Source organism: Lynx canadensis, chromosome A3 (genome assembly GCF_007474595.2).
Source record: "Lynx canadensis isolate LIC74 chromosome A3, mLynCan4.pri.v2, whole genome shotgun sequence".
Classification (NCBI taxonomy): Eukaryota; Metazoa; Chordata; class Mammalia; order Carnivora; family Felidae; genus Lynx; species Lynx canadensis.
In genome coordinates, this window is record NC_044305.1 from 37,282,733 (window position 1) to 37,307,986 (window position 25,254).

Consider the following 25,254-nt stretch of genomic DNA (forward strand, 5'->3'; position numbering starts at 1 on the left):
CACAGAAACATCTAGAATATGCTTGACCGAATATCTGAGTACTGTGGCAGAGCCCAAGTAACACATTAAAATTAATGTGTTCCATTATTCCATTTAATTCCATATCAATCATAATTCCATTTTACAGATGAGCACAGTAAGACTCAGAGACACTAGTAATTTGCACAGTATCAGCAGTTTGTTATGAAACATTTGGGCTTTAGAAAAAGGGGTTTTTGTTTTCCAAAGCCTATACATATACATATACATATACATATACATATACATATACATATATATACACACACATATGTATACATATATACACATATATGTATATATACACATATATGTATACATATATGCATACGTGTGTGTGTGTACACACACACATATGTTTTTCTTTCAACTTTTTTTTTTTTAATTTTTGGGACAGAGAGAGACAGAGCATGAACGGGGGAGGGGCAGAGAGAGAGGGAGACACAGAATCGGAAACAGGCTCCAGGCTCCGAGCCATCAGCCCAGAGCCTGACGCGGGGCTCGAACTCACGGACCGCGAGATCGTGACCTGGCTGAAGTCGGACGCTTAACCGACTGCGCCACCCAGGCGCCCCCACACATATGTTTTTCAACTGAGTAGAACTAGGTTTTTCCAGGACTCATCTCATGTTAAAAGAAACATTTAGTAACTGTGGCTGTATATCTTAGAGGTCTAATTTATCCACTAATAAATACCTACCAAAGATGATGATCTAATTGAATGAAGTAGGTGTCTGTCATTGTAAACAGCTCCGTATCCCCAAAAAGGCAGTGACAAAAGCTAGGGAATCTTGTTCTTCACAATCTCTGAAAACTTTTCCGTGCTTTCCATTCCTGGTGCCAACACTAGAATTTAGGACACTATCACTTCGTACCAGAATATATACTACATTGTAGGTCTCCAGTCTTCATATATTTAAGTTAATCAGACCACCGCCTCCCCTCTCCCCCCATCTTTAACATTTTTCAAGTACTCACGAAAAAAAGCAAAATTTTGAGGTTAAGCGTTAAAAATGATTTCCAGAGGAGCTTCAACTACTCTTCCACCCATCGTTTCGGCTCTATGAATGATACATTAAGGTTTTAACCCCCAACAGGGTGTGCAGGGTGTGTATGTGTGTGTGTGTGTATTTATGTACATATACACGTATATATATGTGTATACATATATATGTATACACATATGTATACACACATATATAATTTTTTTCCACTTATTCCTTTGTATTCATTCACCTTTCTCTCCAGGTGAACTTCTGACTCCAGCTCTTATTCTTTCAGGCTTCTCAGTGAAGTTTTATCATCACCCCGATCCAGCAGCAACTCTCCTTCCCCAAACTGTCGAAGAGTGTAGTGCATTCGCCTTATCTGTTCAAAGAGAAGGATGCAATCACTGCAGGAAAAGCAATCTCAAGCCAATGGTTCCCCCGTTAATGGAGACCGCCCTGGTCCTGCACAAAGGGTCTGCCAAAGTAGGTGCTCAATAAATGTTTAACACATTAGATGAAGGCACCCGAGAAAAACACCTGCAGTCTGTGGGACAAGGGCGAATGCGCCTCACAGTGAGGAGGTCTCCTGGCCTTCTTCGCCTCTTCTCCCTTTCATTGGTCCAGGGTCACCAGTCTCCCAGAAACAGGACCCCAGGAAGGGACAGGCAGTGCGCATGCCCCTTATTTATCCAGGGCTGCCTCCAGGCGCGTGGCCAGCTTGGCCCCACCCCCTCCCGGCTCCCGGGCGCGCGCGCGCGGCCCCGCGGAGCGTGCCCTGCGTGCGGGTGCCCGCCAAGCCCGCCGGGCGCTGGATCCCCGAGTGCCCGGGCCGGGGCCTGAGGAGTGGGCACCGGGCCGGGGTGGCGAGCGGCGAGCAGCAAGCACCGCAGGCGGCGGCGACGCCAGAGGTGACGAAGAGCACGGACGGTGAGTGAGGGCGCCGCGGGTGAGCGGGCGGGCGCCTCCGCGCGTGCGCAGCACCGGACCGCCTGGCCAGGGGCGCGCTCCCGGCCCCGGGCCGAAGGGGCCGTGCGCGGCTGGGCTGGGACGGGTCCGCCGGTCGGCGTCGGGCTCCGGGATGCGGGGTGCCCGGATATCCCGCCTTCGCTCGGGAAACGCTGGACGCGCGGGAAGCCTTCCCGAGGGGTTCCAGGCGGGATGGTGCCGGGCCCGAGAAGAGGTCCTGGCGCTGTGGCCCGAGGGGCTGGGCCAGCTGCAGCCGAGGGACGCGGGGGTTGGGGGGCGAAGCGAGCCCACCCGGGCACCAGCCGGTCACACGGGCGCCCGCAGTGTGCGCGACCCGCGGAGGTGGCGGAGGTCCAGGGAGGGGGCGCGGCCGGAGAGCTTTGGCGCCGAGCAGGTGGCGGGGGCCGCGCCCCTGGCCCGGGGAGGCGCCTGCTTGGAAACGCGAACAAACTTCCCTGAGTAACTTTATTGAGGCGCTGCCAGCGGGGCCCGGATTGGGGGCTTCAGAGACCCACACCCCGTCCTTGCCCAGCCCTGGTCGCCGCAGAACCCCAGCGAATGATGGTGGGCTACTGGGGGTCTGTTTTTCTTCTGGTGCTGGAGCTCGTACTCCCAAGTTGTGAGCGTCATTCATGGCCCATTCGCTCTTAAAATAGGTGTATAAGTTTGGTGTTTGGGTAAGAACGGTGTTTGCTGTCTTGGGAAGAAAAAGATTATGCTGCCTAGTCTTTTTATCTCAAAGAAAGTATTGTTAGAGCATTCTGGGGATTCCTATTTATCAAGAAACCTATTGTCCTGTGTGTGCTTGGGGAAAGCCAGTAATTCTATTATTAGCCTTAAAAAGACAAAGGGAGATAATTGTGCTTTCTTTTTCTTTTTTTCCCCTCTTTTAAAAATACTCTTTACCACCTCACCAAATCACGGAGTACAGTAGTTCCCAAAATTGACTGAAGAAGAGAACCACTGGAGAGTTTTAAAACTATGCTCAAGTAGCACACCCAAGACCAATTAAAACAACGTATATTTTAAAGGTCCCTAGGTGATTCCAATGTGCAAGCATAGTTTGGGAACCGGTAGTTTAATATAAGAAAGTCAAGATTTCAGTTTTACGAAGTAGCATTCAGTTTGTAATGGAGGAGATAAAAGTCTAGCTTCATTTTCCAAACACAGGAATCGACAAAGGGTGGTTTGTTTGCCACCGGGGAGGGAGGGAAGTGTCTCTAATGGTTCAAACTTAAACTTAACTATAATGTGACTGTAGCGTCCAGGACATTGTTCTAACTGATGTTTTGAGTTTCCTTTGGGGCTCCTCAGCCCTTCTTCTCTGACCCTGTCATACCCAAGGGGTTTCATTGTCTTTTAACCTCTCAACTCCCCCCCCCCATCTTTACCCTTTCTCCGTTCCCTTTTTTTTTAACCATCCCCCAATCCCTGGGAGGATCCCCCTCCCCCGGCCTGTTCTGGCTCTGAAGGGTTACTGCGGGTTCCTATAGCAACGAGTCCTCCAGGGGAAGTGGGCGGGTCCTCCTACCTTTGGGTTTCAGAATAGGACTCTTCCTTTTCTGAAGAATTTGAATCACTCTTTCAGTTCTTGGCCTCAGCGCAGGTAAGGGTGAGCTCATACAGTTCCAGTTTTTCTTTCTAAGTAATTACATAACTATTAATGCTGTTGCTTGGCATTAATACTGCTAGCAGCTACGAGGAATGTTCATTTTTCCCTGTTTTTGCGCTGAGAACTTGTTTAAGAAAGTTCCAAAATGAGGTGGAAACGATGTTTTCTGAAACAGTTTTTTCCTTTGGGGCACACAGACCTAAGAATTGCATACATCATTTCTCCAAAGTCCTAAGACATCTTACATTTAAGAAATTTTAAAAGTGAAATATAATCCTACAGTCATGCAAAAAATCTCTGGTAATTTGTGGCAAAAAAAAAGTCATTATCAGCCTTTAAACAGTTTGGTTCCTAGAAAGTGCTTTGCCTAGATTCTTTACATAAATTAAACCAGTTGTAGTGTTATACTTTAACAAAGGAAAGACACAGTTTGTCTACAAATTTGCCCACTGTTTTCCCTTCCCCAACACAGAAAACACATCCAAACAGATAATTTTATGCTCAAAACAGGTATCCTATAGCCATCGAATTCCAGTTTGCCTTTCAAGGAACTGTTAAAACAGTTCTGAACAAAAAAGTACAGAAATATCATTTACATGTCTTAAGCTTTTTGCTTTTTGAAACCTTTCAAACTTTACTGTGTAAATATCAGAATTCAATCCCATCAATTACAAAATGCTTTTAGTAGGCCAGTGATACTGAGCATGCGTTGAGAGTTGAAGAGGTTTTCTCTTGCAACTATCCCCTGTTCTATGTGGTAATTAAACTGTTAACTGGACTATCAAGCAGATTCTGAAAGGCTGATTTTTCCCATTTTACTCTGAGAAAATAATGATGGAAATCCCTCTCATTTGATGGACCTTGTAGTTCAACAGTAATGCTCTGCTAAGATAGTAACTTCTCACCTAATCTTTCCTTTTTGGATCACATGCTTCAAAATTGAGGGCTTCTAAGCAACTCCCATTTGAGAGGATCTATTGTTTCTATGGCTTTTAAACATTTTAAAATAAATTATTCTTGCTGTAGACATTTAGGGAATTAAAAAAAAAAAAAAAACCAAAGAAAATAAAACTCACAATCACATCATCCAGAAATAGAACTGTTCATGTGATGGTATGTTTCCATTTGTCCCTTTTTCTTTGTCTGCATATTAAAAAAAAAAAAAGGCATTTCAGTTTCATCTGTAGTTTTAAATATGACCTTTTCGCTTCACCTTTTCTGTGCCTTTAAATCTTTGAACATAAGTTTTAAAAATATTTTTTTGTTTACTTATTTTGGAGAGAGAGGGCACCAGTGGGGGAGGGGCAGAGAGAGAGGGGGTCAGAGTATTGGAAGCTCTGCCCTGATAGCAGTGAGCCCTGTGCAGGGCTCAAACTCAGGAACCACGACATGATGACCTGATCCAAAGTCGAATGCTCAATCAACCGAGCCACCCAGGTGCCCCTGAACGTAAGATTTTCTAATGATGGATATGCCAAAGTTTATTTAATGAGTTTTCTGTTGTTTAACATATTTCCATTTTAGTGGTTGAAAATTTGGTATGAAATACTGGTTGCAAATCTGACCTTGATCACTTTGGGTTGGAGTGAACTTTATTAATTACCCAATTCTACCTAATAATGCCTACAGCATAGAGATTTGGAGAGATGGAATGAATCATAGAGGAAGGCCTTCAACAGAGTCTGTCTGGCAAAGGAAGTAGGCTCAGAAAGTAAGAACAGACTTGGAGGCAGAGCTGGGATAAATGCCTATGCCTGAAAGTCTTGGGGTCTCTGACTTGCTTGGGCTGGATTTATAGCAGAATTCCTGAGGCAGAGGTGAACTCTTTTATGACTCTTGAGGCACAGTGCCAAACTGCTTATGCTAAGACACATTGATTCCCTTATGCACCTAATGGTCTCCCACTGTGTCAGCATTCCAGTGCTTAATCTTTCCTAATTTTCTATAAAAATGCGATCTTATTTTAACTTATCTTCTTTGGTAAGTAGTGAACTTAGTGATTTGCTTCTTGTTTACCTTTTCAAAGCTGTCTGTTCAGGTACTTTGCCCTCTTCACTCTTAGTTGGTGATTTAGAAAAATAATTTTGAATACCTGTTTTATATAGTATTCTGCCTTTATCATATTTGCAGTGATTTTCCCCCCACAGCTCATTGTTTGTCTCTTAATTTACTTAATGGTGTTTTCCAAACAGCAAAATAGTTTTACTTTAATGTAGTCGAGCTTTGTCTTGTCTTTTATGATTTTTCTTATACACATTTATGTTTGAAAAACCCAGAAGTGAGGTAAATATAACTGAAATTTTGGAAATATATTAGATTTTTAGGTTTAATTCTGTATTAATGTATGTATATGAATTGTCTTATACCACCTCCTCCTTACCAGTTCTACCAACACCATTTTTTTAAAATTTTTTAAGGTTTTTTTTTTTTAATTTATTTTTGAGAGACCAGAGAGACAGAGCATGAGTGGGGGAGGGGCAGAGAGCAAGGGAGACACAGATTCCAAAGCAGGCTCCAGGCTCTGAGCTGTCAGCACAGAGCCCCAAGCTGGGCTTGAACTTAGTAACTACTAACTGCGAGATCATGACCTGAGCCAAAGTTGGATGCTTAACTGACTGAGCCACCCAGGCACCCCCCAACACCAATTCTTAAAAGTCCATCCTTTCCTCATTGGTTATGGTCTTTTCCTTTATTAAGATCTTGACTTAATCTTGGGTCTGCTTCTGTTTTAGGCCTTACTCATCTATGCACTGATCTCTAAACTTAATGCCAAATATTTTGTACTGTGGATTTAGCATACATGAAAATACCTGGTAGAGCAAGTCACGATATTCTTTTAAAAGTCAGAAGTACATTCATCTGTCCTTTCAGATAAAAATTACCATCTTGCTGTCTTTAAACTAATACAGGCACATAGTTTAAATCCAAAAGGCTTACTGTAAAATAAATGGTCCCTTGCCCCTCTCCCCACCAGCCCCAATCCCCTGAGTCTTCCTCCCCAAGTGGCAGCCTTTTGACTGTTTACTGTTTCTTCTGAGTTGTTCACTGGGGCCTACTGTAGGCTTTTTCCTCTTGGTCTGGTCAGAGGATTGTCTTCCAGCATCCTGAGCTGAGGAAAGGATCTAGCTGCTAGTGTTCCCGGAGGGATCTGGCAGAGGTTTCAGAATCCTCTTTGTATAGAGGTCACTTTGGGGAAGGTTCCTGTGGGTTTACAACCCAAAGACTTAACTGTTTCATCTACTTTGTCAGGAATCCATCTCCATTCTTGATGGGTTCTGGGACTGTCAGCCAGACCTTTGCAGCAAGTTAGGTTGGAAGGGCATCCAGGGATGTAGAGCTTCCTAAACAAACTTTATTAACCTAATTGTAGCTTGCCACCCTATGTCACTCTTCTAGGTCAGGTAAGTTGCGACTTGTCTTTCTGCTATCCACATTTGTGATTTTGTTGCAGTTTTCCACTACAGTTAGGTGCATTTTTGATTTTTGGTGAGGACTCTCATCTACATGTACAGTAGTCAGTGTCTCTATTAAGGGACCTGAAAAGTTGTTATTCAGACCTTCTAGCTGTCCTAACAGAGGGTTTTTGTTTGTTTGTTTGTTTTTCACTGAAGTCCTGATATTTCTTGTTAATGTTTTTCTTCAGTATTTATCTTTCTGTTGCCATTGTGATGGATTCTTCAAATTGGTTATTGTTAGTATAAGATGGTTGTTGATTTTTGTGTATTTATTTATAGCTGGCTATTCTAAGAGCTTTTAATCTAAGAGCAGTTTATTCTCTTGGGTTTCCTCGTTATATAATCAGTTACCGATAATGATACTTAAATCTACTTCTTTCTAATAATTATACCTTATATTTTGGTTTTATGGCATGCTGACTAATGTTAACATTCTGGAACGTTATAAAATGTTTCTGGAGCATTTGTTATCAATAGTAATGGTGGTAATGTGCAAACCTGTGTTCTTTAATAGGAAAAACAGTAGTAAAATATTGGTTTTTGGTTTATCATAATTCCTCATCAGTAGAAATGAAATATATATTCTGTTTCCAATTTACCTAGAGGTTGCTTTCTTTTGTCTTGTTTTGTGAAGGGATAGGAATTATATATTAACAAATTACTGTTAGTAAAAGATTATCACTGGTAGTTCTTTTTGTTATTAATGTTTATTTTTGAGAGAGAGTGTGAGCAGGGAGGGGCAGAGAGAATCCCAAGCAGGCTCTGCACTGTCAGTACAGAGCCAGATGTGGGCTTGAATTCACAAGCCATGAGATCTTGGCCTTAGGTGAAATGAAGAGGTGGACTCTTAACCTGCTGAGCCACCCAAGTGCCCGTATCACTGGTATTTCTTAATGGATCAAGTGATTTGAGTCCCAAATATTAAATTGCAGTAAATCCTTTCTTTTGGATAATTCTTTTTTTTTTGTTTGTTTGTTTATTTATTTTGTGGGAAAGAGATGGAGCGTGAGCGGCGAGGGTCAGAGAGAGAGGGAGACACAGAATCCGAAGCAGGCTCCAGGCTCTGAGCTGTCAGCACAGAGCCCGATGCGGGACTCAAACCCACAAACGATGAGATCATGACCTGAGCTGAAGTCGGAGGCTCAACTGACTGAGCCCCCCAGGCTCCCCTCCTTTGGATAATTCTTTAGAAAAACAAATTCAATTCATGAGCAGATTGAACTATAACATCATATTCAATCTGTAATTGTCCTCTGGGGTGAGGGAGGATAGAGTCACTAGGACTTTTTCTAAAGAAACTATTCCAAGTTGCTAAATCCAGCAGTCAGTTCTCATCTTTACCTATTGCCTGCATTGATATAATTGGTCATCCCCTCTCTTTTGACATATGTCATTTGATTTTGAAGATTCCACATGCAGCTACTTTTCCTCCTTAAACTACTAGACCACCAGTTTCACTTTTTCTGTCATTTTTAAAAATTTGCACTGGGTTTTCCTCACCAACCTATTAATTTGGAATGCTTCAGGGCTCAGTTCCTGTAGGACTTTTGTCATAAACAGTTGGGAGACTTCAATAAAATACCACGTAGCTGTTTAAGACTCCCCAATGGATATCTCCAGCAGGGATAGTGCTCTGAAACTTCTGGAGCACATATCAACTACCTTTTTGACTTCTTAACTTGAATACATAAAAGGTACTTCCATTTTAACAGGATTAAAACTGATTTTTTGTTTTTCTTTACACACCTACTCTCCTTGCAGCCTGCCCCGTTTTGGTGGGTGGTAGGTACAGTTTTCAGATTATTCAAGCCAAAAACTTTGGAATCATCCTGACTCTTCTCTTTCTTTCCACATCAAGACTACCAGCAAATCCTACTTATCTTCAAATGTACCTAGAATGCTGTTTTCCAAGTAAATCCAGGATTTCAGCCCCTTTCCTCACCTTTATTGTTCGCATCTTTGTCTAAGTTTCCAGGCCTCTTGACTATTACAGTGACCTCTCTTTTCTCCTTCCCTGGCTTCCTTTTAACAAGTTATCTGAATAACAACCAGAGTGATCTTTTTTTTTTTTTTTTAGGTTTATTTTATTTTGAGAGAGAGAGAGAGAGAGAGAGAGAGAATGAATGGGGGTTGGTGGAGAGAGAATCCCAAGCAGGCTCTGTGCTGTCAGTGCAGAACCTGACATGGGGCTTAATCCCACAAACTGTGAGATCATGACCTGAGCCGAAGTCAAGAGTGTTTAACTGACTGAGCCACCCAGAGTGATTTTTTTTTTTAATGTTTATTTATCTTGAGAGAGAGTGAGAGGGCGAGTGCTAGTGAGGGAGGAGCAGAAAAGACAGAGAATCCCAAACAGGCTCTGTGCTGCCAGTGCAGAGCCAGACACAGGGCTCCATTTCACAGACCAGGAGATCACGTCAGGTGAACGTGATAACCTCTACACTACGGAAACACACAGAAACCAGGAGATCATGACCTGAGCCGAAATTTTGAAGAGTCAGGTGCTTAACTGACTGAGCCACCCAGGCTCCCCCAGAGCGATCTTTTTAAAACAGAAGTCAGGTTACACTTAAAACCGTTCCATGGCATTCCATCTTACTTAGAATAAAAGTCAGATTTCCTCATAATGATTCACAAAGCCCAGTACAATCTGGCTAGCCCTAACTCTGACCTCTTCCCCACTTCCCTCCCTCTCTTGCTTTCCATGCTAGTCATCTTCACCTCCTTGCTGATCCTGAAACACATCAGGCACATTCCCACTTTCAAGTCTTTGTGTTGGGTTTTTCCTGTGCCAGTAATATTTTCTCCCCAGATACATTCATGGCCAGTTTCCTCACCTCCTTTGAGTGAGTCTTCACTAAAATATCACTTTGGCAGTGAGGTCTACCTTATATATAATTGCAAGTTATGGCCTGGATCCCTCTTACAGTGCTCTGCATTTTCTTTTTCTGTAGCATCTATTACCTTCTAAAATACAACCTGACTGACTGACTGACTGACTGATGGTGAATTGTCTTTCCCCACTCCTGCTAGGCTGTAAGTTCTGTGTGGGCAAATATCTTATGTCTGTTCATTAAGGTGCCACACGCGTCCAGTACATAGAAGGTGTTCAGTAAATATTTTTGTATGAATGAATGCAGTCTGCGTTCTGGTTTGTTTTGTTTTTTTCTTTTTCAATGATTTTCTTATAAAGTAGCATAGTCCTTGGCATTATTGGGTCCAACATTAATGATTTAACACCCTACCGGCAATGGAGAAGTTCCAGAACATGTATAATTTACAATGGATGTAGTAATACACTGGTTATGAGGATTAAGTAGGATACTGCCTGTTAAGTGCTAAATTGTGCCAATGTGTAGGGACAAGTCTCTTAATTGTCAGAAAAGCCTAGCCAACAGCCTTTATTCATATTTGAATCAGGTGAATTATATTCTAGAACCTGCTCTCGGATTTCAGCTCTTAACCAAGGGTGGGCAGCAGCCTCACTTTGGGAACTTTTCAAATTACCTGTCTGAACTCCCTGGTAAATATCAGTGATTAACTGTTACTATATTTGTTTTTTAACCAATCTGTTAAAATAGAATGTAGCCATTTTTTGTTTTCTCCTTTTGCGCCTTCTTGCTGTTCAGGACATCTCTCTATCTCTTATGTCCCCTTTAAACTTTATTCCTTAAGGTTGAAATAAATTCTTTTATAAAGTGATTTTGAAACCACTCAGAGCCGCAGAGAAGCACATAATTGAACATGATATTGAATCCACAGAATCAAAGCATCTCAAGTCCTTTACCTTCAGCTTCCCGGACTACAATCCCCACAGCAATCATTATAGCAGTCATTTTAGAGTTTTGCTTACGGTGTTTCTAGAGCCTCCTTTTGTGTCCTTCCAATTCCATAGTACCTCAAAAACATCAGACTCCCTTCCCTTCTCTTTTGATAGAGCAGGAAGTGTTTGTATGGTTTATCCTGTTGCATTTGCTGTGCAAATAAATGTCATGTGCAGGAAAAAGATGATTTTTTAGAGATCATATAAGCAACCAAAGAATAGACAGTAAACCAAAATGTATCTCCAGAAATGCATAAACCCAATAGCTGTTACCTAAATACAAAAATGTGCAATTTTTCTTCTGTCTTTACTTTCTTTTTCCCTAGGCATATCTAGTTCCTTGTATTTTATCTACTTAATTTTTCTGTAGTAGTATATGAGCAAGAGCAATCCCCATATTCAGTTAGAGGGCGTAAACGTTTTAGCCGTGATTATCTTTACACATTAGAAATAAAATTTCTGAAGCAACACTGTTCTGAATGCATCTTCCTGATAAATTTGCTCTGCCTTTGAAACTCATATTAGCATCTGGGTTTTATTACAATTATTTTATTTTGAACCCCAAACAAGGTCTTATTGGCCAAGTCTGAATGGAGAGCATTGACCTGCCTCTCTGTTGCTGAATCACAAAATAACCCTTAATTTAGGCTATTTATTAATTGATAGCCCAGTTAGAAAACATGCCATGTTTTTAAAGTTCTACACTTGGTTTGGGAACATATGTAAACATTTGTTTTCTTTCTAAAGATTTTTTTTTTTTAATTGCCACCTTTTATATGCATTCAGTTTTGTTTTGTTTTGTTTTGGAAGTGGTGCTCTTGCCTACTCAGCACCAGCAAACATACCTACTCTATAGTGAGGGACTAATTATTTTACTTTAGGTCTCTGGACAGATAAGAGATTACCAAGACTCCCACCTATTTTCATACCCTTGTTCATGGAAAATGTAGTAAAAAGTCAAGTGTAATAGTCAAACTACATTTAGATATCTTATTTGGGGAATGATCTATATTCCTGGAAAGTCTAGAAGATGGTAATGTTTTAAGTTAGACCTACAGCAGGCTTCTTTTCCCAAAATCTTATTGTCAACATTAAAAATGGCGAGAATCTACCCAGAAGTACCTCCTGCTCAAGATGCAGGTTCAGGCTCCAAACAGCTATTGCTGAATGTTGCTATTTCTTGCCTATAGCCTTCCCCCCACCTCCCACGTGGGACATCCATTCTCCATGGGTGTATCCCAGAGTGCTCCCTCCCTTCCCATGATTTCTTCTGGGATCTTAGGAGACAGGGTAAGTAAGTGCTAGAAGCTAGCACCCATCTGTTGGAGGGCAGGCAATCAGCACTGGAGGGATAGTGTGCAGTGTGCAGTCAGTCACTTCCAGTCCCTGCTGGTCATTTCTTATGGTGGACTCCCCACCCTCTCCCCCAGATGGCTTCACATCTTTCAATAAGTGTTGTGGAGCTTCTTTATGTGAATTAGTAGATTTTCTAGTTAACTTAATACTATTCAACAGTATTTCTCTGGGACCTACAGGACCAGCCCATGCTTACCTGAAATTCTAGGTTACTTTATTATCTACTTTCTCTTGTCAGTGCCATGAAAGACTCCTCAAAATGCCAAATTTGATCCTGAGTTCTTGCTAGCATACAGCTGCCGGCAGGTACTTAAAATCATCACCAGGCAGTGATATATTCTACCAGGTGAGTATTGGTTGGGGATGTCAATATATAATGGTATCTGTCTTAAGTTATAGGAAAATCAGATGCTCAAGTTCAGACAACCTGTATTCTGATTTTACTGTCTTTGTAATAACATATAATTGTTGGGTATAGAGTAATTATGAGGATCACAATTCTACCAACATACACAACCCCTGAAATCCTTTTATGAGTGAAGCTAAGAAGGTGTTTGAACACCAGCTCTTTAGTAAAAGGCTGGGTTTTTTTTAAGATTTTATTTTTAAGTAAGGTCTGCACCCAGCGTGGGGCTCGAACTCATAACCCTGAGATCAAGAGTCGCGTGCTTCACCAACTGAGCCAGCCAGGTGCCCTAGAAAAGGCTATTTTTAAATGAAAAGTTACTGATGGTAGATTAAATATTTCCTTTTGACTTCATCAAAGTCCTAACCTAAATTTTATTTCCAACAACTTCTCTACTACTTAATACGTATACAGATTTTGATATTCTATAACCTCAAATACTGTAGTTTATAGGAAGGTATTAAATTAGTGTGAAAGAGGCATGTTGTAACTTAATGTGTCTGTCTTTAAATGAAGGTCAAAAGTGAACAGGGGGGCTCCTGTGTGGCTCACTTGGTTGAGCGGTGGACTTCAGCTCCGGTCATGATTTCATGGTTCGGTTTCTAAGTTCAAGCCCCGTATAGACCTGCTGCTGTCAGCATGAAGCCTGCTTCAGAGCCTCTGTCCCCTTCTCTCTGCCTCTCCTCCACTCCCCCTGTCTCCCAGAAATAAAATAAACATGGTTTAAAAAGTTGAACAGCAAATTCTCTTAATGTTGGCAGCCATGCTTCCCATCGGGAAACAGCAGAGGTTGCTACTTCTAATTCTCCTAAGGGAATGTAATATAGGAGAAAGTAGATTATTGGGGAGACATATCTGCATCTTTCTTACTGCTTTATGTGAAGTTTCTAGGGACATTTGCTCAAAATCTATTTTTATTAGAAGATCTCAATATCATGAAGGTGTCAATTAATAAATCATGCACTTCATGTTCTGTGAATTTTGGGAGGCTGGAGCAAAGCTAAGTTGCCAAACTCGTAGAAAAAGTAGAATAATAGTTCTTCGCTGTTAATTTTTGTGGCAGAGATTGTCATGTTATTCTTGCGTCCTCTATCTACAAAAAAACTTTTTTGGGGAGTGAGCAGTTGAGAATTATGTTTTGAGGATTATTGTTTTCTAGAAGAGTAAAACCAAAAGTTGGTATGTATAAACACCTTTTTATTTTTTTTATTATTTTTAAAAAAAAATTTTTTTTTTCAACGTTTATTTATTTTTGGGACAGAGAGAGACACAGCATGAACGGGGGAGGGGCAGAGAGAGAGGGAGACACAGAATCAGAAACAGGCTCCAGGCTCTGAGCCATCAGCCCAGAGCCTGACGCGGGGCTCGAACTCCCAGACCGTGAGATCGTGACCTGGCTGAAGTCGGAGGCTTAACCGACTGCGCCACCCAGGCGCCCCATAAACACCTTTTTAAAAGACTCTCTGTTAAAAACCTCTAATGACTGACCACGTTATATGCTTACAGTAAAATCCAAATTCCTTAGGATGCTAGGCAGGCATCCATAGTTCTCATACTTTTTGGTCTCAGGATTCTTTTATTTTGAGAAATCCAGAGAACTTTTGTTTATAGGGGTTATATCTGTTGTTATTTATTGGTGCAGAAATGAAAGCAAAGATAAATTTTATATATTTACTTACATGTTTAAAAATAAATATTTTCTGGCACCTAGGTGGCTCAGTTGGTTAAGCATCCAGCTTTGGCTCAGGTCATGATCTCACAATTCATGGGTTCAGGCCCTGTGTCGGGCTCCTTTCTGACAACCTGGAGCCTACTTCAGAGTCTATGTCTCACTCTCTGCCCCTCCCGCATTCATGTGCGTGCACGCTCTCTCTCTGTCTCTCTCTCCCTCCCTCAAAAATAAATAAAGATTAAAAACATAAAAATAAATATTTTGGTTTGAATCCTATGACAGAAATCTGGTCTTATAGATAGGCAACCGGAAAAGAAAAGACATTTTAATATCCTTTTCAGATTATTGTGAATGTTTGATACCTCATCAAAATTTGAATGGTAGATTTTTATTTTTATTTAAAAAAAAATTTTTTTTTAAGTTTATTTACTTTGAGAGAGAGAGCATGAGTGCGGAAGAGGCAGAGAGAGAGAATTCTAAGCAGGCTCTGTGCTGTCAGCACAGAGCCTTATGGCAGGCTTGAACTCATAAACTGGGAGATCATGACCTGGACCAAGATCAAGAGTCAGACGCTCAACAGACTGAGCCATTCAGGCCCCCCTGAATGGTAGTTTTAAAGGTTAATTGCCATGTGAAATGTAAAACCATCAGTGTACTCTTGTTATACTGAAATTCATTGGTCTTTTACTTTGAATGGACCATTCCCCCCCCCCCCCCCCCGTGCATGATTCTTTACTGTAATTACATTATTATTAGAAAACATTGGATCAGTGTGTTATGCAAATCCTTCAAATGTTATGTTTCATAATACAATATAAAAAAATTACATTCATTTAACAGCATCACCAATCTCATTAGAAACAGTCTTTAAGTATTGGGAAGCTATCAAACTCAAACTCACTGTGGTGTAATCAAGATTTCCAAAATTTTAAGTTTTGCTCGAACGTTTGAATTTTATCATTGGCAATAATTTTGTTTTGTTTTAAGTGACAGTCTCACTTCATTTTTGAGAAAATGTCTGGTAGATATTTAAATGTGAATAAGCATATTTGGCAAATTTTCTCAAGTTCATTGGTGTTCCATGGAAAAAGTGGCTGGTTCAGCTCTAACACAAACAATTGCAGGAGTATTTTTTTTTTTTTTTTCCTCAAGGCAACCGTTCTATTTCAGTTTCACTAGAAATGCTTTAAGCATACTTCCCATTTCATCACACAGAATATTAAAAAGATGTGTGCTCAAGGGTTAAGGCGTAATTAAATCAACAGTTTTTACTGCTGCATCTCCCAGAGATTCCCCATGAAACTGCATTGATTAAGGCAAAGGTATGCACAGTAGCTAATCTGCATTTGCCCAAGCTGTTTCACCACTATTCATAAATACTCCCATTCCCTAGGTTTGGGCAGGGAAGAATGGGGAAAGAAGGGTGATTTGACTGGTCCTTTGGCTGCTCAGGATTCACTGGAATGATCTTTAGGTGGCTTCAGAACTAGCAGCATCAGTAGTGAAAAGAGTCACACAGCCAGGCTGTGGACCAGTTCTTTGGAGCTTCTGGACAAAACCTTCCCTTTTCTAATTGGAGCAGATGGCTCCTCTCATGAGGGTTCTTGGTTATGCATCGCCACTACCAGATGTTTCTAGGGGGGTTCAGAGGGCTTCAGTCACTTGTACCTACTTCAAATACTTTCTTCACCAGTACATTTCAAAACTGCTTACAATGCTATTTAATACTTTAAAATCATGCATACTCACACAGCAGGCACAAAACAATATAGTTACCTTATCCCACCTTCCAAAAAATACATTTTTATAACAAATTTAACTTATTTAGAAATCCACGTTTTTTATTTTTTGCCAACACACAATTCAAGCCATTGGTTTATAACAGTTTGTTAATGTTGTCAACCCTACTAATGATTTTTAAAATCCTTGCTGGTGGTAAAAGTTTCCTTTATAAACATGCAAGAGCTTTTGCAGCCACAGTTAATATATTCAGTTATTCCACTATTGATATTACTATCTCCATTTATTCTTACTCCAATATTGTAAGAGAATATATAGACCGAAGTTGAGAATTCTTTATTTTTTTGGGAAAAAAAACAAATACTTTTTTTACCTAACACTTTGGTTCTTTGTAAAGCATGGTGTAGAGACATGTGTAAGAAGTGTACTTTTCTACTTGTGCTCATGCTCTGCAGTAATCTTAATGTGACATTGCCCATCCCTGGCACTGTGTTTGTTTGCCATGTAGGCGTGAGTTTCCAGACTGTTCATATACCGAGCCCTGTACACACAAGCCTGTTTTATTACTTTGTTTGAAGATTGGGTGTGTCTAATGTAGTGGAAATTTATCCATTCAATGTTAAATATAGACGAAACACATTTCAAAGGAAAAGTCTCTTTAATTATCTGTTTTTTTAGATTATTCATATGACTGCTTTCTTCCTTTCATGTGAATTGCCGAGAATTTATTATCCTTTCCAGTTCATTAAATCACTAAAATTCTCTACTGGTGCTATAAATAAATATGCCAGACCATGAATTGAGACTAGTTGATAAAGGCAGCTTTGTCCTAGTAACTGGGTCTTGCCATGGTTAACTCACACTTTGAATATGTGAATATCCTTACTCCAGTAAGTTTTACACTTCTGGTAAAGTAAAGCCTTGCTTTTTAAGCACATGTGGGGACATGCTTTAAGTTGAACTTTAGTATTGTCAGTTGGCCTAGCTGCAAGATGAATGTGATATTACAAAACCACATTTATGCTTAGACATGTTCAGGAGAGCCTGGGGACACATTTAATAGATGTCTAGGTTCTTTACCACTGTACCTAGCACAAGCCTGCAGCTCAGGCAGCTAGAAACATCATAGACCTTAGTTTCAGACCATTTTAAGCCCAGGACCAGTTGTACTCCACAAATGCCATCTAGGGTTCTAGATGGACTTGGATGTGTTGGACTAGGTCCTTCCTGTTACAAAGTGATTGAAAGCCTGGTGTGGGTGTGGTGCTCTTAGCTCTCTTTGGGAGATGCAGAGATGCAGCCCTCAGAGAACGTCTTCTAATCAGACACCATAAGGCAAAATGGAATGTGAGAAAGTACTGCATGGGTAGTTTCTAAGCACCAGAAAATCTTCCTTGTTGAGGTGTCTTTGGACTACATTGAAGGATAGATAGGCTTCTGGTGGGTAGATTTGTAGGGAAGAAAGAGCAGTGAGGATGGCAGGAGACAATTAGTTCATCTGCAGTGTGGGAATAGTCTTGTTTGCAAAGTGAGCTCATGAAGAGGACAAGTTAGCTCACAGCCATGTCATGGCGATTCAGAACGCATTGCAAAACATGAGGCTTCCTCTCTCTGAGAAAGATGAGACAGAATTTCTTCATTTCTTCCTGGAGAGATATTTGGTCTGCAGTCCTGACATGCACTTGGCCACATGCCACCTAATATTCCTTTTTGTTTCCTGTTTGATGCTATATTTTAAACTTTATGAGAGAATGTTACCTTAAATAGTGATATCAACCACGTTTCCAATTCTAAAGTCTTAGTGGATCACGGCTTCCCTATAGCTGGCTATTAGAATGCGTATGCAGAGACCTAACTCCTGTAAATTGTGATCAACATTTTCAGAGACGGTCTGAAACCCATGTATGGGTCCATGTACCTCTGAATTATGGTGAACTGGCTGTTTCTCTGTTATTGAAACAACAACAACAGAATTAAACAGTTGAATTGCCACTTGTTGAGGATATATTTGGATTTGAATGTTCATTAATCTTTAATTGCATTATAGTTAACATACACATGTAAACACTGTCTACCTGTTGTTTTGTGATGCAGAGATTCAGGAAACCCAAATTTAAAAACATACTCTTATGAATACTTTTGACTTTCTAAGTGAGACTCATTGGAGCATTATTTTATGAGAAATTAACTTCTTTTATTCTGTACCTCTGGGCAGTTCAAGTACTGACCTACTTATATAGTAGCTCTTAATTAAAAAAAGAAATGCTTGCTGAATATATATTACAATTGAATTTTTCTTTGAAATACCTTATTTTTCTACTTCTGGTGCATGCAGTGAAACTAAGTACAGAACCCTCTCAACTTTATTCCAATTACAGAAGCATGAGGGATGGAAACAACAAGGGAATACTTTATCAGTGCCAAATTATTATTTTCTGCAGCAAATGGGGGCAATTTCTGAATGTTACTTGGTGTTGATATAGTGAGGGTTTTGCCAACCTTTATAGGACAGTGTCCTTCACAACAGTCATGGAGAATTGTGTACTTAACAGCTAATTAAAATTAGCATAAAACCTATTTTTTAAATTTGGGTTTAGGATAGATTTTACTGTGAGTTTTTGCCAGAAGCTGGTTTCTATAATCATCCTCTGTCACAGGCTTCTAATTCTACTTGAATTTTTTGTTAGGAAACATTTTTGTGGCTTAGTTTAGAATGTATGTGCCTTTTTCATTTTCATTTGGTGGTCCCTACTCTAGAAAAGATAGGTTAGAAATTGGGTGTGAAGATGCCTTGTATAACTTCTCATATGTTTGTATTTTCCCGTGGCACAATTTATCTCAGTGGAGCAGATTTCTTATTTTTAGATCTTGCACTGTTTGCTTAAAATAACTATATTTCATTCCAGACACATACATTGTAAAAGTGAAGGAAGGCATTTCATTAAATAGTAATTAATTGAGAACCCTTGTCGATGTATTTATTATGATGACATAATCACCACATTGGTAACTAGTCTTTTTCTATGTGATTTTGTTAAAATAAGAAATAAAAGTCATGCTCACTTGCCAACCCCCCACCCCCGCCGCCCTCAGCCTTGCCTTTACCAAACCTAATTCTGTTCACTTTAGAGTGATAAAAATTTTAAACCTAATATCATGTATATCATTACTTCAGGTGTTTTAGGAGGTAGTGGTAAATTGAATGGTAGGAGAGCAGTGTTCATTTCTAAGCACCTTTTAGTGACTAAGGGCACAACACATATTTAGATGACTGGTATTTGGTAATCTTTTTTTTTTCATCTTGTAGAGTTTTTTTTACCAGTAGAATTGTGAATGTTAGGGAAATTGGTCTGCGATATTTACCCCATTAATAACCAGTATTGATATACAGTATCTGATGATTAGAGCATTGTCCCATTCCATGTGCTTATTGGAAAAGTGACTTTCCCAAATACAGCAAGACATTCTTTGGTTAAGTTTAGGTTAGGCCTTAATGAAGAAGGGCTTTGGATTTTATTTTAATGATCTGACTATGGAAATGTTTTTAGTTATTCCTAATATCAGGAAAAAAAAATCACCCACTGAAGTTAAAAAAAAAAAAAACTAAGAAAAAATGTTTTTCTTTGACTAGCACACGATTTTCTTCCTGTGAACTGAAGCCAACAGCCAACCTACAGAAGGTCACAGCAAGATTGTTCCATTCCAGCATTTCTAGTAGGATTAATGTCCCCTGTTGGATCACTGTAGTCTTCTTTCTGGCCTTCTCACAAGAGACTTCTTGAGGCCTGATTTTACTTTTCTTTGGATAAGTTGTTTTTAGGTACCTAGGTGAAAGTAATACATAGAATAGAATCATTGTATTATAGTAACAATATGTCTCCCTCTTTAGCATTTTAATGTAGATTCTATTTGTTTGAAAATAATGATTTCTAAGGACTCATTTAGCTCCAGGTTTAATCTATGTGTAATGATGTTGTAAGTTAATCTTACATTGATTGGTAAAATATCTTTAGTAAACATTACCCAAAGAATTAACAGGCTTCTATTAACCAGGTGTGTGTACATGTATAGTTGTTGTGCCCTGAGAAAATAGGAGAAATGCATTGCATTAATGCTGGATCTCTTACCGATGGAAATTCTCATTTTGGAATTTCCATCTAGACTCTCTGCATATTATTGGTTGTCAAAGTAGCAAACTCAATTGAGAATTGTGATTATAAACTTTAACAAAGGACTTCTTGATGAAAGCTTAGTTATTCTAGTGTAGTTGAGCCAGAATTTTGAGAGGCCATCTTGCCTGGTTGGGGGAATAATTAACCAATCTAAAGAGAATCCTTTCTTTCCATTGACTTGTGTATCTTTTACCTTATTTCACTGATTATAAGGTGTCATCAGCTGTAAGACATGGTATTATTTTATGTACAAATAAGAAAGGGAAGAAAAAGTCCTACTAGTTGTACTATTAGCTGCCATCAATTATAAGATAAATCCAATTTCAGAGACGTTAAAACAGGGGAGGTCTTAATAATTAAATAATGGCACATTCAGTTGGGCGTCTGACTCAAGGTCATGATCTCAAGTTTTGTGAGATCAAGCCCTGCATTGAGCTCTGTACTGACAGTAAGTGCAAAGCCTGGTTGGGATTCTCTTTCTCTCTCTCTCTCTCTCTCTCTCTCTCTCTCTCTCTCTCTCACACACACACACACACACACACACACACACACACACACACACACAGTCTGTGAGTTTGAGCCCTGCGTCGGGCTCTGTGCTGACAGCTCAGAACCTGGAGCCTGCTTCGGATTCTGTATCAACCTCTTTCTCTGCCCCTCCCCTGCTCATGCTCTGTCTCTCTCTGTCTCAAAAATAAATAAAAACATTAAAAAATAAAAAAAAATAGTTATCTTTAGAGTATCTCATATGATAAATTTTATATACTGTTTCTTCTCACGATCACCTCATTTAACATGATAGAGAATGACTTGGGATTTCAGTGAGGTGTTTAGTATTCCAAACAAGTGTATACAGACACAGCTTATATAAGCATCAAATATCATGTTAAATATCATACAAAATTTTAAAAAGAAATCATTGTTCCTGCCTTCAGAGATAGTCACATTCTACCTTTGGGCATATTTTCTAAGTTTAAAGAACAAGTGAAGGTTAACTGGAGCTCTGTGTGGTGAGAAGGAAATAACTTAATGAAATTGTCCACGAGCCTTATCCTTCCAGCCACACTGAGGTATGCTTCGCCGAGATGCTTGTGTTCTCACCCTTGGTGCTATAATTCAAACTAGGTCATGGCTGAGAGAGGTCAAGTCGAGTTGCTAGTTCCGTAGATGGGTAAGTTTTTAGCTTTGGGCCCTCTCAGAAAAGGGGTCCAGCAGGGCATCTGCCAACAGGCGGTCTCATAGGCGTGAACTCCAGGGGACATCTGGCCTGGAGTATGGGTTCCAGGTGTAGATTTAGGCATCAGGTGGGGACCTAATCACAGTGTACAACACAACCTCACCTGCAAAATCCCCACAAAGAGCCTCAGCAACCCAGGACCTCTTGGCCTGTGAGTGAGGCTAGAGCAAGCCTGCAGATGGGGATGGAATGTCATTAGTTGTGAGGCCTGGAAGATTATAAGGGCAGGGAGCCAGATTAATTTTTGGGTTTTTGTTGTTTTGGAAGATTGTATCACAAATATTTCCTGCTTTGGGTACAGTTGTTACTAATAGTGAAAGCTTACCTTTTGGGAAGCGTTTTAGACTTTTATCAAAACGCTTTCACAAACATGTAATCTTGCCTTCACAGTAAACCTGAAAGGGCTGAATGGGTATAATTACCCCATTTAGCAGATGAATAAAATGAGACTCATGGATATTCAGTACCTTAAGGTCACTTCTTGATGGCTCTTGCTTTTTTCACTATACCATGCTGCCAATGCTTGGCTCCATATTTATTTCTAAATTTAGAAAGTATATCGTCTATTTTCCAACAGCTGTTGCTATTTTTAGGAACTGCCAACATTTTGCTGCTTATCTTTTTTATCTCTTATATCACAAGCGTATTTTTTGCTCAGTATTGAAAAGTAAGCAAAAACAATACCCTGTTCCATTGTGACTTAATCAGGTTAGATTGAAATTTCTCTCCTCTGTGATGGTCTATCAGTAATTTTTAGAAGTGATCCTTTCCACAGTTTATCATGTTAACTTCACTTGTAGCTGTTTAGGTATCTTGTGGTAAACCAAATGCAAGTTCAGACAAGGAGTCCAGAGTTAGAGCAAGTTAAACAAGAGTTGCCAGCATTCTTGGTTGTTGACATAGGATTTGTTGGGGTAGACCACGAGTGCCTGGTTTTTCCAACTTTCGTTTTACCTGGAGAGCCTCTTCTGTGTGTTTCAGCAGCTTCCTCATGGCTGTTAGGCATTTATGTTCCTTCCTGTTAGAGTTCCTCTCCATTTCTTTCCAGAAAATGCCCTAGAATTCTTTCTGCAGGGTATGGAGTGTGTGTGTGTGTGTGTGTGTGTGTGTGTGTACACACACACATACACATGTTCATGGTTTTCATATCTGTAATTTTTGCATATATTTTTTTTCTTTTAAAGTAGATAAAAATATGAAAATAAAGCATTATGTAAAAATGTGGGGATAATTAACTGTGGATGGAAATCAGAGCGGAACAGACAACATTAGGCAAGCAGTCTGGAAATCTTTATTCTAGTCCAGACATTGCCCCCCTCCCTAACTATTCACAACTCCCTTAATCTTCTGGACACCTAGTCACTTTATCTGTGGACAGAGTTGCATTAAATGTATTAATTTGTATTGTCCCTCTCTGTTCCAAATCTCATTCAGGTCCCAAACTGAATATACAGGTTTCTACTAAAATAAAGAGGGATGTCTGGCAAACCTTCCAGTGGTGAAGAGGATGATCTAAGTGAACTTAAATTCTGTTGATAATTTTGTTATTATTGGGAATTGAATGAAAAGAGAGAAAGATGATTGAACTTTCTGACAATTGTAAAAATTATCTAAAATCCACTTTTACTAGCTAACTTGTTAAGTTTGGTTCATAATCTTGCTCACTATCGTATGCCAGTCATTTAACATGTTACATGATTAGCATGTTGTATTTTAAGAGCACATGTTTCCCCTACTATCCAGAAGTACAGTGTACCTGTGAAACCTTTTGTAGGCCAAAATGGCACAAAGAAGAAGCAATTACCATTAGTTTATTTGGAAAAAGTCTTGAGTGTTCCCAGACCCCAAAAAATAGCCTCTCTTTGGCTTTTCTGATACTTTAGGACACATGTTGCTAATGGATGCACAAAATAAATCAAGGTGTAAAGCACAGATGCTCATAGAGTTCAGAGCTATGGAGCTTGATGCTGAGTAGAGTTCCTGGGGAAGGGGAGTGAGTGGTGGTGCCACTTTTCTCAAAATGTACTGCCTCTGGAATGGCTCACTGCAAAACAAATGCTGAAGGCCTGTTGTGCTTTTTTTCATAAAAGCAAAATTTCTCTTTGTATTTCCTCTGGCTAGTGAAAACATGTATTAATGTAGGTCCTTCATAAGAGCGAAGTCCATAATGTGAACTTTTGAAAAGTGGGAGATACATGCGTATACTTCATAAAAGATTGGTGGCTCCTTGACCAATATATTAGGGCGGATTAACCATGTCTCATAACAGCTTTAAAATTCAGGAGATGTAACGCTAGTTGTTGTAAGGAAATTTTAGAGGTGGAATATGACAATAGATTTCGAGCTGATATCCTTGATTTATTCACTCTTCAACATAGTGGGTAATGTTTCTGGGTTGTAGATTCAACAGATGGAGTTTGAACTCTTTACATTTAATTTCAAGGGAGAAAAAGAAGCTATAATTTGTGTTTAATGAACTAGACTGTAAAAAAGAAAGCAGAGAGGAAAGTGATATAAATACTTTGTATATTCACATCAGTCTTAGATTTTCATAATATTTTATTGTGTTCTGGATCATGGATTACTCTGAAGGACAGATGATAACTATGGCTTCTCTTTCTAGAAAAATAAATGCACACTCCCAGTTGTGCATGTTATTTGTTGAGCTGCCATATCCTCCTTCAAGTGCAAGTTCTTGATAGAAAAGAACCCTAGAATATGAAACCTTGAAAGCTATTAAAAATAAAGCTAGACCGTTATTACTTAAACTGTGGTCATGAAATCAATGGAATGAATCCAGACCAACAATAAAAATAAAAGAGAAAAATAAGATAATATCTATACTGTCGTAACATGCTACGAGTTTTTGTTTTGTGAACGGTCTTTCCATTTTTGTGTGTGTTTTCACATTTGTGCTAATACTGAGTCTGAATATAAAATGCATTTCTTACTAAAGTGGATTGAAGGTACAGGTTGAAAAACAGTCATCTATTCTAGAGAACCTCTTCATATTGTAGCTGAGGAACTTGAGGCCCTTTAAGGCTAAATGATTTGTTCAGGCACCCCTCACCTTCAACACACATACACACAGTCTTTTGTGGCTGCACCAGGACTGAACCACATTATTTGATTACTAGTTTTGCTGTGTCACAATACTAATTTTTTGAAACAGAATTATGAAGTAGATTATTGTATAAATATTAAGTCGTTCATCTTGGCATTCTTTAATCCTTAATGTTTCTGACTAAAATGGTCTCTGTCGTTGTCCTGTAAAATAATCTGGGCATGAGCTTTTCCAGAGCATTGAAGAATATTTTGAAGCCTCTCAGTTGGCTGTGCACACACGTGAATCCTAGAATTTTGACATTTTGGGCCTAATCAGAAGAATTTCAGAGTAAGACATGAAGGTTAAGTTTTATGACCAAGCCAAATTAAATCATTTTGTATTTTTTCTCCATTTACTTGATAATGGAATGCAAAACATGGCACCAGGTGTTGATACTGGATCTTTGGGAGACCCTGTAACCCTCTTATTTTAATCTTACATGAGGTGTTGTCAAACTTGAACATCATACTTATTACCTGGAGGGTCTTATTAAAATGCAGACTCTGGATTTCTAACAGGCTCCCAGGAGATGGTGTTGCTGCTGATGCTGCTGTTCTGTGGACCACACTTGTAGTAGCAAGGACTTTATACTACCTGTCTTTTAAACCGTGGTAGGAAAATGAAGCTCTTAAGAAGTTTTCCATGTCTTGATTTTATTATCATTTTCATGCTTTTCAGATTGACCACAAAAATTGAAATGTC

General features: G+C 39.6%; 1 protein-coding gene across 1 annotated transcript in view; it reads left to right on the forward strand.

The window, feature by feature from the left end:
- The first annotated feature begins 1,844 nt into the window (after positions 1-1,844).
- Positions 1,845-25,254, forward strand: part of BTBD3 (BTB domain containing 3) — a 35,068-nt gene continuing 11,658 nt past the window's right edge. Inside the window, exon 1 of the mRNA XM_030310102.1 lies at positions 1,845-1,934. The gene's annotated coding sequence lies outside the window, so the exon portion shown is untranslated. The remainder of the gene's footprint in view (positions 1,935-25,254) is intronic.